General features: G+C 36.7%; 1 pseudogene; it reads right to left on the bottom strand.

The window, feature by feature from the left end:
- LOC121961969 overlaps nt 1-14,320 on the bottom strand; it is a 65,404-nt pseudogene that overhangs the window by 35,357 nt on the left and 15,727 nt on the right.

Raw genomic sequence — 14,320 nt, forward strand, 5'->3', positions numbered from 1 at the left:
AAAGCTAACTAAAGATAAAAACAATAATTTTCAATAATAGGAGAGTTTCAGAGAACGGAGAAACAGCCGAAATCTACATTATCAATAAAAGATGATAAATCTTCTAGCCCCCTCTTTTTCCTCCGTTGTTAAATAAAATGTAAATATTTCATGACTGTGTAAAAAAACATCAAAATAAATTTCTAAATTAAAAATTGAATTTTCATAAAAGAATAAATAAGAAATGTAAATAAATAAAATAAAAAATAATATAAAAGTAACTGTTTTTAAAATAATTAGAATAATAAAATCACAGAAGAATAATGGCAATGTGTAATATTTATGTGTTTGACAAATCTCTCCTCTGTCTGACATCGTATGTATGTGCCATCAATTAAAAAAAGGATAAAAAATCATCAGGAAATGGATATAAGTCTCTGTCATTTCCCCAAAAGTGACCTCAGTAATGAACGTCTGTGTTTCTTGTGCTTTTTTAATGCAACCAGACCGCCACCTAGTGGCTACAAGAGGAAACTTCGACTGCTCACATTACAGATTATTGACCCCTTGAAGATTTAAAGTCCTTTAGAAAAATGTTCAGATATTTCTAATGGTAGTAACTCAATATTTAATTTTTTAAGAGAAAAATATTATTTTTATATATATATATATATATATATATATATATATATATATAAAAAATAAATAAAGTTTCAGCACATTTTTTAATTTAATTTTGGTAATTTTTGGGCCATTTCTTGTTAAATTCCTCACTGTTTTCTCTCCATGTTTTTGAAAGAAATCAAACTAATTTGCTGAGCTTCAAAGGGTTAAATAAATAAACAAATAAATACGCATATATATTTAACCCTCTGAAACCTGTATAAGCTCCCCTGATTTGTCTTTCTCCTCTCACATTCACAGTCTATAATCATACAAAAAAAAAAGGCAGAAACGCCTCAAATGTCTGTCTCTCTTTACCTTTCTGAGCGCCTCCATCTTCTGCTGGTCTCGCCGTCTCATCCGAATCCATCGCCGTCTCCGGTTGGTGTGGTACATCTTCTCTGCGGGGACCCACGACTTTGGACGGCGGTCCGGAGGGATGGTGATGCCGTACTCCCAGCCTGGCGGAGGAGGAAGTAATCGAGTACTTATTAAACTATCTAAAACTACCAATCAAAAGATTGACATTTTTTCTCAATCATCAAAACAGAACAATTTTTACGTTATAAAAAATAACAATAGCAATAGCTGTAGTGAAGTACAATATTTCCCTCCAAAATGAAGTGAAATAGAAATATAAGTATATAAGGACAATGAGTGTGTGTGTGTGTGTGTGTGTGTGTGTGTGTGTGTGTGTGTGTGTGTGTGTGTACCTTGATCATCCACAGCCCTGTTGAGATCTTCGCTCCACTCCACCTCCTCCCAAACCCAACCTGGAGGACACACTCCACCTCGTCCTTCGGCACCGCCTTCTCCCCATTCTGACACCCACACACGCACACACACACACACACACACACACACACACACTGTTATTATTATTATAGATCTACACTGAAGACTGTAACTTTAAAAGGTGCAGAAACACACACATTTTTACAGTATTTACACACACACACACACACACACACGCACACACACACACGCACACGCACCACGTCAGTGTAACCCTCCGGCATCCCGATCCACTGTCCGCCCGGTAACCTCATCTGGTTTTCAAACACCTCTTCTGTGAAGGTCATGTGACCGGCGTCCACGTCAAACAGCAGTCTAAAGGGTTAATCATCACAGTGCAAATACACATGAATATTTTGCAAAAATGACATTAAAATCTCACTGCGTTCACCGACGAGCGAATCTTATTCATTCACAAACGAGCAAATGCAAAATTATTGCGTTGGAAAATACAGAAAATTATCTGACCCATGAAATGCCAAAAAAAAAATACAGTTTGAATCAGTGAAGCCAGAAGTAGAAACAACTGAAAAAGACAACGGCATCAACAGAAGCTCAGACAAATAACATATTTAAATGCAGTGATGGATAAAAATATGGAATTTAAACTGAAAAACAGCACAAGTAAAACAGTGACTGGAGGAATAATAAAATAAAATAAAATAAAATAAAATAAAATAAAATAAAATAAAAAAAATAAAAAAAAAAAAATAAATTAAATAAACAAATATAAATGAAACAAAATAAAATAAATTAAATGAAATAAACAAATATAAAAATAAACAAAATAAAATAAAATATTCAGTGTTTTTTTGCCAGTATTTAATGGGTACATGTGAATTATAATGGGGGAAAAACTGCACCCTAAAAGTGCAATACTGTCTCTAATTATCAGTTCAAAAAGCCACAAGGTTCACTTTTTTAAAAAAATAATAAAAACACCATCAGCAGCTTCTCTCAGAGACACGCAGTGTGGGACAAACACACACTCACGTCTTCTCGGGGCTGATGTACCACTCTCCAGCCCAGCTCCAGCCCGGCGACGGTCTGAAGCTCTCTTTGGGCAGTTTGACTCTCCCGGTGACGTCGCTGAACTTTGGGTAGGTCAGACCTGTCGTTCCCCAGCTGCCCACCAGGGCGAGCCGCGTCTGATTCTCATACTGCAGAAAAATCGAGAGAAAAACACTTAAACGTGCACGTGAGGCCTCTTTATCAAATTATAGCATCTTTTTAATGATCGCAGGCCTGAAAAATAAAGTTGATGTTTCAGTCAAATAAATAACAATTTTCAAAATTCATTTTCAATAATTTGCATTTTTATTTGCTTACTGAGGCTTCTATATCTGCATTTCTTTCTTTATAATTCCATTTATTTATTTTTCTATTATAACGGCATCTTTACTCCTCCGTTTCTTACCGTTTCAGCAAAAACGGACAGTTTTCCTTCAGCGTACTGATTGAAGTGTTTGACACATCAGCAGCCAATCCAAACCAGACTTTGACCCTCAGCTGACCGGGAAGTTTGGCCTCTCCGCCGCTGCCTGCGGGTTCTGAATGACACACACAGCAGGTCGGTAAAACTTTATCATAAAAAAAGGACAAAATTTGTGTTTCTCTGTGTGTACCTTGAGGAAGACAGTCTGCAGCTGTCCGCAGTGTTTGCCGCAGTGCTGCTGCGAGAAGATGACGGTGTGCGCCGGGATGCGGTGGTACGCCACCCTGCGGTCGCCCTGCAGCATCCAGATCACGATGTCTGGGAGGCTGTTCTGAGGCTGGACGAGAGACAAAGAGGACAAAGACAGAGAAAACATGTGACTGAGGTCTGCAGAGGTGGATTTTATTTTTTTCATAATTTTTTTAAAAATGTATTTATTTTTTAATATCATTATTATTGTTATTTTTAGGATATTACTATTATTAATAATATTTGTTATTGTTGTTTATTATATATTATATTTATATTTTTTATTTCAGAAGATAATATATTTTTTCTAACTTATGCTGCTTTTTCAAATGTATTTATTAATTCTTATTTATTTTAATATAATTATTATATTTTAATTTCTGCAGGAAATATGGTTTGTTTTCCAACTGCCTCTCCTCTCCTTCTTCTTCTTTTACTTTAAGTTGCTGGCATTAAAATGGTGCGTGACGACCATCCAGAGGATTACACACCAATAATTCATGACTAACATATTAAAATGCTCACCTCCTCCGCCATCGTCCTCAGCCTGCTGGCCCAGTCCTCTCCGCCTGCTCCAGCACCGTGGAGAGATCGGTGGCGGGTCCGTGCTTCAGAGCCTCCGCCGCCGCCACAATCTGCTGCAGGTGGAGGGTTCGGATGTGCCTCAGGGAGCGGTCCAGAGGGGTCGCACACTGCCACTGGTCCAGAGACGGCAGCTCCTCGCTGGACAGACAGGCAGGCGCGAGAAAAAGACGGAAAGAAATGAGCAGAAATACAGCATTATTATTATTTTTATGAATGAAAATGTGATATTTATGATTAGTCGACGTAACATTTCAGAGTGTTTACCTGCAGTCTGTGATGACCTGATCCAGCAGCTCGACCACTCGGAGCTCCACCTCCTCCAGATCACTGCCCGTCTTCACCTCCAGCTGCACCCGCTGCAGGTTCTCCTCCTGAAGGGACACACGTGTTCGGACGGTGAGTCCTCTGTACCAGTGATACTTGCAGGCGACCCCCAGTTCACAATAAAAACAAAGCCATTCACACTGGGAATTGTTTATTTTCTATTACATAAGGTGGCAGAGTGCATAAAATATCAAAATAGAGCTTGTTTTTCAAATTAGTGCCAGTTTTTGACTCCCCCAACAGAGGGCCCTGGCTAAGCCCTGAAGTCCTAAAATCCTAGAAATGTCCTAAAAAATTAAGAAATGTCCTACATCCTAAAATCCTAAAATGTCCTAAAAATCCTAGAAACATCCTTAAAAAATCTAAAATTGTCCTGAAATCCTACTTAAAAAATCTAAAAATGTCCTGAAATGTCCTAAAAATTAAAGACATGTCCTAAAAATCTTAGAAATGTCCTAAAGTGCTAAAAATGTCCTAAAAGTGCTTAAGTCCTAGAAATGTCCTAAAAATCTGAGAAATATCCCGAAATCCTAGAAACGTCTTAAAAAATCTAAAAATGTCCTAAAATCCTAGAAATTTCCTTAAATTCTAGAAACATGCTCAAATCCTTGAAATTGCCCAAAATCCTAGAAATGTCCTAAAATCTTCATCTTCATTCATCAACATCCTAAAAAACTAGAAATGTCCAAAAATCCAAGAAAAATACCAAAATCCTGGAAAACGTCCTAAAATCCTTGAAAAGTTGAGCATTCCTGTTCTACACAGACACTGTAAACATTTTCTCATTTTTCGGGATTAAATCTGAAATATGTCTTTTAGCACACAGACGGACGCAGCAGCAGCACCCACCAGTCTCTCGATGACGGCCAGCAGCATGTTGAGAGCCTCGATCCTCGGTTTGACATCCTCCCACTCTGAGGACAGAACCACCCACCGGCTTCACGTTTCCCCAGGGGAGGTAGTAGTAGTGGCAACCTGCAAAACAAAAACAAACACACACACACACACACACACACACACACACACACACACACACAGATGATACAGCACATTTTGATGAAGCGACTGATTTCACCTGGACTACTCGGCACCATTTACACCCCGACCTACCGTCAAACACCGCCCGGCTGAACTGGGTGGTGGAGGCCAGAGGGAGGCAGGTGTAGTCGAACTTGTTGCCGTAGTTACCGATGCTGACCTCGAACTGGATGGCGTCGTCTACGTCCTGGAGGAGCGAGGCCGAGTAAAACGCTACGAAGAGCGAGAACTTCCTCTTCCTGAGAAATTTCTGTTGGATGGAGACGAAAACGGAGAAAGAAAGTTGGATGATACATTTCTTCGTGGTATTTGAGCGTTTATATATTGTCTTTTTCTGTCACCTCCACCACCAGCAGGTCATCTGACGGGATGTCTTCGTTTTTTCTGCTCCGGCTTGTCCGCCAGTTTTGTGGTTAGTTCTAGTAAAACTCGACCTCTGTAAGCAACTCCCTCCCCCTGACAGACAGAAGAGAAGACATTTAGATTTAAAGGTGCAAAATTGACTGAAATGGCAAAGCGTTTTTGGATGGTGGCCCTGAGGCTCAAAACACTTTTTTAAAAACAACATTTCAGAAAACACTTAAACGTTTACCAAAACACTTTTGGGATATGTTGTGGTGTTTTGGATTTTTTGTTTTCTGAAAACTTTTTGTTATTTTGTTTTTTAAGGACTGTTTTTATTTTAGAAAATGTTAAGTTTTGGGGAATGTTATAGTGTTTTCTGAAATGTTACAGTTTTTTGAGCCCCAGGGCCACAGTATTATTACCACAATCGCTTCAAAACATTAATAATTACCAAAAATTAAGTGTAAATACCCAAAAATCACTAACTGCTTCTACTCTCTAAGAGGTTTTGAAGATCTTATCATCAGCAGCTGGAATTATTTTGACAATTGATAAATTAAAGTCGTTTTTTAAAGCAAAAAGAAGCCAACATAAATTTGTTAAAGCTTCTCAGTGGTGAGGATTTGCCTTTTTAATAGTAAAATGTGTCTTTGGGTGATATATTGGTACATATAAATCTGAGTATGGAAGTTACTTAAAATACAAAAAATAAAAACATGCAGATGTCAAGCATTTTATCCCAACAATGCTTGCAGCTCAAAATCCAGTTCTAAATGGCTTTATTACATTATTTTCTGCCGTTACTTTAAGGTGATGACCGATTGTGTTTGGAAGTGAAACTCAATGTTACTTTTCCGAGGTTGAGCGCTTCGTGCGGATCGCTGAAGGCGGTGAACTCTCTTAGGCTGCCGTACAGATTGACGAAACACGGGCCGAACGTCGGCAGGAAACCGAGACTGTCGTCAACTGGAATGACACAAAACAGACAAAAAGATTTCATCAAAAACAGGGCAGAAGGTCCAACTATGAAAAATAAAGACATCACAGACTGATTGATGAATTACGAACACTCGACTAAATAGATTCAGAGAGTTTGATCAGAATTAAGCCGAGATGGAAAAAACAGTTATGAGTGGAAAGGAGAAGAAATTATACATCACAACAACAAAGTGAAACAGCTGGACTGTTTCACAGAAAACAAAAGTGTTGTAGAGAGGATGGAGGACGTACTGCCAGAGGGGACGCTCCGTGGAGTCACGTCATCTGAATGCGTGGAGAGGAAGGATGGTTCAGTCAGACAGAAAGGAAACGGACGTCTTTGAACACCACTCAAACCCAAACAGATGCACTAAACCACCAAACCTGAACACTCGAAGCAAAGTCGCTCGTTTCAAAAACATCACTCAAAACGAAGCACTGACGCCAAAAAAGTCACTTTGCTCGTTTTAAGTAAATTACTTGAGTAAGTGAAATTTTAAACCAATGAGAAAAATTGAAAAAAAGTTAAAAATATATTTTTTATTTATTTATATTTATTTATACATAGTTAATGTATTTTTAATTTGTTTGTTACATGATTTTTCTCTGCAGGAAGGAAATTCAAAAATATTAACATGCATTTTTATTTATGTTTTTATATATATATATATATATATATATATATATATATATATATATAGTATGATATTGGTTTTGTTAACTTAACTAAAAAAAGTTAAAAAAAAAAAAATTCTAAAAACAATACTAGTACCAGTAACTGGTTCCTTCTGATAACATGGGGGGAAAAGCAATGACAAAATTTGGCCATTAAAAGTCCCACAGAAGAATTTAGTAGAATTTAATGAGAGCATTAGCTAAAATTTTGTTTTAAAAAACGGGTAGAAAACATATTTATAATAATTTTATGTTTAAAATTATATTATAGAAAATTATAAAAAAAAAAAAAAAAAAAAAAAACATAGAATAAACACCTTTTAGGGTCTTAAAAAATATTGTGGTCTTTTAAATTTGATTTAAAACATGCTACATGTTGCACCTTTATGTTAATTTTCGGACTATTATTCTTTCTTTTTAGTGTTGGACATTTAATTAAATCAAATATTTTGGTATATTTTACAGTAATATTACCAAATTAAAGACCCATTTTGACTTGTATGCTTGGAAAAAAATCTTTTTCTGTACGGTGACATTAAACTTTCAGATGCTGACGATGTTTTCAAACAAAGACAAAGAGGATGTGGCGCTTGTTAGAAAAAGTCATGCATGTCGTCAAGGACAAGGGCAAGAAAACAGCGAGGCACTCCAAGGACCGGAAACTCGAGCAATGTCAGTGTTCAAACATTTCCACGTTAGTCTGCATGCATGAAAAACCCCAAAACATCCATGCTTTGTCATGTTCGCAAACGCCGGACCCGTCTGCTAATTTGAGAGATTTCTAGAATTAAATCAACACAGATGCTAAATAGTAAGTAAAACTGCATTTATATAAAGTGCTTTTATAGTCTTAGGGACCATTAAAAGCACTTAACAACACAAGCACCGTTCACCCATTCACACACACCTTCACACACACATTCACACACTCCACACACACTCACACACTGCTGGCAGAGGCTACCGTGCAAGGTGTCACCTGCTCATCAGTTAAACATTCACACACACACTCACACATTTTGGGTTCAATATCTTGCCCAAGGACACTTCTAAATGTGGGCAAATGTAAACTTTAGGAGCCGAGGATCGAACCACCGACCCTTTTTACCTCACACACATTTTCACTAAGAAATTTCCAAACTTTTCCATGACTTTGAGGCAAATTTTAAAAACCATACACTCGCTAGAAAACACCGTAGATACTTCTTATTGGCTTTTTTCAGGACAATACAGTAGCTTTTTAATGTTATTTAAAACATAAATGGACCTGAAACAGACCAAACCAAACCAGACAGGACCAGTTAAATGTAAACACGCCAGTCTAAGGCAGCCAGTTCCTGCCCAAACCAAACTGGTCCAGTCCGGTTCAGACCAGTTTGGTTACTCACCGTCGATCTCTCCGCCGGGGGCGGAGACCTTCGACATGCAGAGGTGGGTGGTGCCGATGACATCATTGTGACTGGCTCTGTCCCTAAAGTGAGAAAAGGGAAATTTATTTTGAATTTATTTTCTTTTGAAAATAAATATTACATTTATAAATGTAGACTGATTCAAAAGAAACCACAAAATACAATAACTAAAAAAAAACTTAAAAATTGAACATTACATCCAAACATTGCATGACTAAAAGATAGCAAAGTTGAGAAAACACTGAATATTTGTAATTTTTGTTTTATATTTTGGTCAATATCCCTACATTTATATGTACATATGTAAATACTTTGTATATGGTTTTGTCCTTTTGTTTTTCTTATTTTTTATTTGAAGTGTCCTATTTCTTTTTGGTTACATTTATAAATATACTTAGAATAACTGAATAAAAAAGAAGTGAGAAAAGTGACATTAAACCTGTTACGCTTCATGCAAAATTCTCTATATTCTGATGACTTTAACAAAAACTAAATGTAAAAGTAAAATTATATATAAATGAGGATTCACCAGTCCAGAATTCTGATCCTCATTTTCTCACACATGGAGGGAAACTGAGAGGAAAAAATGAAGCACACACCGTTAAATAACAATAACAATAACAATAACAATAACAATAATAATCATAATAAAATAGTATTTGTTTGTTTGTGTCTCACCCTGATGGGCATGCTCAGACTTTGGTTCCACTGTGGATTAGCATTTTTCTCCAGGATCTTAGTGCAGACCTAAAAATAAGAAAAACAGCGCCTTATATGACTGTGTTTTGTATTTAATTTTAGATTTGGGGTAAAAATCTTTGGGCCAAAAGACGCACAGTTTTGCCGGCAAAGTGGATCTCCACCAGAGGATCCACCAGGTTCTTCCTGTTGCTGTCGAAGCCGAGAATCTGCTTCATCCCGTCCATGAAGGCGTCGTCCACTGCAGACAGAGAAGGCAGAAATATATAAAGTTATTGTTTTAAAACAGATGAATAAAAGTTTTGGTGCCTCTGACAGAGTCAAATGTTCAAATTTGTTCATTGAATGCATTGCCATGATATTAAATCTGTGAAAATTGTTTGATTTTCTTGCAAAACACATCTGGAAAAATGCACTGAGCCACCTGGCAAGAAAAAAAAAAATAGTAGAAGGTGACAAGAAAATGATCTGAAAATTGGTCAAGTTTAGATGATCAAAAACTAGGAAAAAATGTAAAACTTTATGTAGAATTATTAGATTTTTTTTTCTTTCTTTTGTTTTTTAAAGGTAATTTTATTTATTTAAAAACATTTTTTCCTAATTTCTTACATTTTTGAAAGAAATTTAACCAATTTTCACAGGTTTCACTCAGCAACATAATGGCATACAAATACGTGTAAGAGCATTTTTTATTGGCATTCATCAATGTGGAGCTAATTTCGGATACTTAGTATATTACTGGGTAAATTACTAGTACGGCACTACGAGTTTTTTTTTATATTTTTTATAGTTATTTTTGTAACTTTATTACCCTATTTCCATCGAAATGAGCACATATATGAAGGTTATTTTGTAAATACCTGAAATCCTGTTAAAAGGTGACAGATTGCTTTCTCACTGCCAAAAGACCAGCACTATGTACTCTAAAATTTAGCGGAGTAGAAGTATAGAGTAACATAAAACGTAAATTCTGAAGGAAAGCGTTGTAAAAGCTTGTCTTTTTGTATTTGTACTTGTGTATTTGTTGTATTTTGTGTTCCAGACTCACTTTGTGGCAGATCTTCAGCTCTGAAGATCCTCAGAGTGAAAGTGGCTCCTCTCAGAGACAAACCGGCCGGCCTCAGCAGGTTTCCTTCTATATCTTCTTTATCCTCCACACACTCGCGTTTATCGGCCTGGAAAAACACACACACACACACACACACACACACAGACACATACATACACATAAATACAAATTCACACATACAAATACACACACAGTATGTTAATGCATCACTAAACACCTGCATTATGCATGTAGTGAAGTTAAAATGGGCTTATTTACAGCATCGTTATTTATTAAAATTATTTTATTTTGCCTGTATTTTAGAGGATTACTTTAATAGTTTTTACAGGTTGAGTGTTTACCTTCTATGCTACTTTATACTTTTATCAATCTCTACAATTTCGCCATGTGTCATAGCCAGAAACTAAAAAAATAAAAATTAAAAAAAGATTTTAATCAAAATCACTTTATTCTCCACGTCTCATTTTAAAATTTTAATAGAAATAAATGTTAAATGTTTGTGCAACTCACTGGTGGCTCGTCTCCAGCTGCCAAAACCATCAGGCTGACCTTCAGGTAACCTCTGACCCCGGCAGAGAGGTCGTCAGGGTCGCACAGCAGCAGCCACTTCCTCAAGAAGCAGTGTCCTAAAAAAAAGGGGACGAGGTAAAACTCTTCGGGGACAAAACACTAACAACCCTTACAAAACATGATTCATTTCATTAAGATGGCTGATTTTTATTTGTCAATGTCAGATTATTGAATTTTAGGGTTAAATGTCCAAAATCCGACTCAGGGAGAGACAAGGGAAATATACCAAAAACTCCACATAAAGGAAACTTTTTATAAAATAAATGCAATTACCTTAATAAAAAAAAAAAAATAAAGTGTTTTTTTCTGACAGGGACAAGGCAAAAACACATAAAAAGCCACTTTTTATTAAAATAATAATAATAATAATAATAATAATGATAATAAATACATAACCACACATAAAAGGCCATTTAAAAAAAAAAAAAATCAAATTAAAAATTAAATAAATAAATGAATGAAAATAAAAAAGTGTTTTTTTTCTGAAAGGAACATAGCAAAAACTACACATAAAAGGTCATGTTTTATCAAATTTAAGTCATTTATATTATTAATAAATACATTTAAAAAGTGTTTTTTGTTTTTCTAGTTGAAGAATCACTCATGAATTAAATTCATTTGGCAGTCTGACTGCGACCTGCTCCCTGGTTCAAACAAATACAACAGTACAAAATCAACAAAAACGCGCACATCTCATTAAATGTGCACTCACTGTGTTCGTGGTAGACGTGCCCACATCCACCTGTGAAAAACAGACCAGAAGGTTTTGACTGCAGGACGTTAACTTGTAGGAGTATTTTTACAGTATTTTTTACTTCAGTAAAGGATGTGAATACTTCTTCCCTCACAGTCTGAGTCCTGCATGAGGTACTTTATATTTCTTTGGTGGTTAAAACAGCCGAGATGTCAGTTTACCTTGAACTCTCCGATCACAGCGTCAGTTCTGAGCGAGCGAGAGTCGCACACCTGTCGGCAGGTAGAGACACGGATTAAAAAAAGAAACGTGCAAACACACTGTAGTATAACTTACCAATCGTCTACAAGTATTTGTTTTGATCCGATATTTATATTTATAAGTATTTTTTCTTTGCCTTTTTCTGTATTTTCTACACTTATTTTATCTCATTGTTTTTTTTTTTAATTTAATATCTATTTATTTATTTATTCCATTTATTTATCTATTGTCATTTAATTATTTTCCCTTTTTAAATAATAAGAGAAAGGTCCTCGAAAAGAAACTTACAGTGAAAATTTATTAAAATCTTTTAAAAATTCAGACTCACAGTGATGAAAATGGGTTCATCAAACAGGTCTGACGGAGTCTCGAAGAAGTTCAGGAAGAACGTCTGTTCAAAGACAAACACTCGACGTTTATAAAGTATTTAACATTTGAATCACAGGCTGACACTTTCATTTTTATTTTTTATTTTTTTTTTACCTCATCAAAGAACGGGTTGTTGCCTTTTCTGATTCGGGTCCTCTTGGTCTGTCCGGCTACCGTTACCTTGACGACAGGTTTGATGTTGATACCCGGCAACTGTCGGCCCTCGATGACTCGCACACGAACCTGGACAGGAAGAGGAAGAAAGTACGAGCAATAACGCGCGTGTTAATTTTCTTTTAAAAAATTCACAAAAGCGTGCACATCCAGACGACGAAGTCCTGGACTGAAGAAGTAAAAAAAGAAAAAAAGTTTTTAAAAAAATCTTAAACATAATTTTAATGTGTAATTAAGACGATAATACATTCATTTATTTATGGACAATTTCCCCCATTTTTTGATATTTAATGCCCCCTCAGACCTACTATTTTTTCCAGTTTACCAAGTTGCTCATTATTTTTATCCTGTTTTTTTTTTTTAAGAGAAATCATTTTATTTTTAGATTTCAAAGGTTTAAACGCTCATGAAAAGCATCTTAATGCAGCCCCAAAAACAGCTGTTAAAGGGTTAAACACACCTGTAAGTCCTGTGGCTTGTTGGGCAGCGGTTTGGGCTGACTGCTGGCTCCTCTCCTCCTCTTCCTCAGACCTCCGTGGGTGTTGTTAGGACGGTGGGGCGCGTTTCGGCGTCTGGGTGGTGGGGGACTCCTGGCCCGTGGGCCCCTGAGGGCCGGCGATGACCATGGAGCGTCCGTCGTCGGGCCCCTGGTCCTCTGTCTGCTCCATCATCATCATACTCTCTGTGTCCTCCTCGCCCAGAGTGTCCAGAGAGATCACTGACAGAGGGTCAAAGACAGAATGACACACGGGGGACAAACACTCAGCAGGACGGACAGATTCAGTAAAGACAGATTTTATTACTTGTGACGGTGTCCAGCTCCACGCCGGGGTTGTTGTGGGGCAGAGCCTCGGGCAGAGGAGGAGGCTGAAAGATTGGAGCGGCTCCTGGAGGAGGGATGTAGGAAACCTGCAGGGTCAGCGTGGCCTGAAGGAGACACAGACAGCACGATGGTAGTTCAATCAGTGCGGGTAAAAAACAGATTTATGAGGGGAGAAAACATGACGGTAACACTGGGAATCCACTAAATTTTGATGTGATTTCTTTCAAACCCGTGGGGAAAAAGATGTGAGCAATCTGGTAATAAATGTTAAAAATGATATATGTAGAAACTTATCTTTAGAGAATTTTTAAGGAAAAACATTGAGGGAAAAAGAAAAAAGCTAAGGAATTTAAAAATATGTTGCAGAATTATTATAATTTTAAATTTCTGGCTACTTTCTGATGCTCATTGCCTTCTTGTTTCTGATAGAAATCATCTAATTTTCTCAGATTTTAAAGGGTTAATTGCCTGCTTTCTTTGTTTTGGAGAAAAAAAAGACCTCTGTGGATAAATGGGCCGCCTGAACACTTACAGGAATTTTAGCCGGGAGAAGTTTTAGTTGTTGTAATCTGCAATTTAGAGCGCTAAATTTGACACTTTGTCTTTAGTACAAAAGAAGGTTAAAGAGATTAAAGCTTGAAACTGAGGATTTCTTCAGCACTGGTTGCAGCAGCGAGCTGTTCGAGTGTGCCGGTCAGTTAAAGGTGTAGTCTTCTGCAGTTTCCTGACAGGAAAAAGCAACTTAAGTGATAAGCTGTAATGTTTCTGTAAACAGAGACATCAGAGTCTGAGTGTGCAGCTGCCGCGTTTTCTGATTGTTTTCAACACTTTTCATTTGAAAGCATTAATATGAGGAGAAATACTGAATAAACGCTATCAACTGTGTGTAAACACTGTCTTTTCTGAGTGAAATCTCTGCTGCACGTTGCATGCAACATCCAAAATCTGCAGTGTAAAGATAATATACACCAACATACACGCTTCTATGATTTCAAGACGTTTCCAGGATTTTAGGTTCTTGATTTAAAGAAATTTCCAGAATCTCATGACATTTCTTGGATTTTTACGATGTTTCTCGGATTTCAAGATTTTGGAAGATTTCTATCATTTTAGGATGTTTCCCAGATTTTAAAACCTTTCTTGGATTTAACAATGTTTCTAGGATTTCTGGGATTTTAGGACTCCA

The sequence above is a fragment of the Plectropomus leopardus genome, chromosome 23, assembly GCF_008729295.1.
Source record: "Plectropomus leopardus isolate mb chromosome 23, YSFRI_Pleo_2.0, whole genome shotgun sequence".
Lineage (NCBI taxonomy): Eukaryota > Metazoa > Chordata > Actinopteri > Perciformes > Serranidae > Plectropomus > Plectropomus leopardus.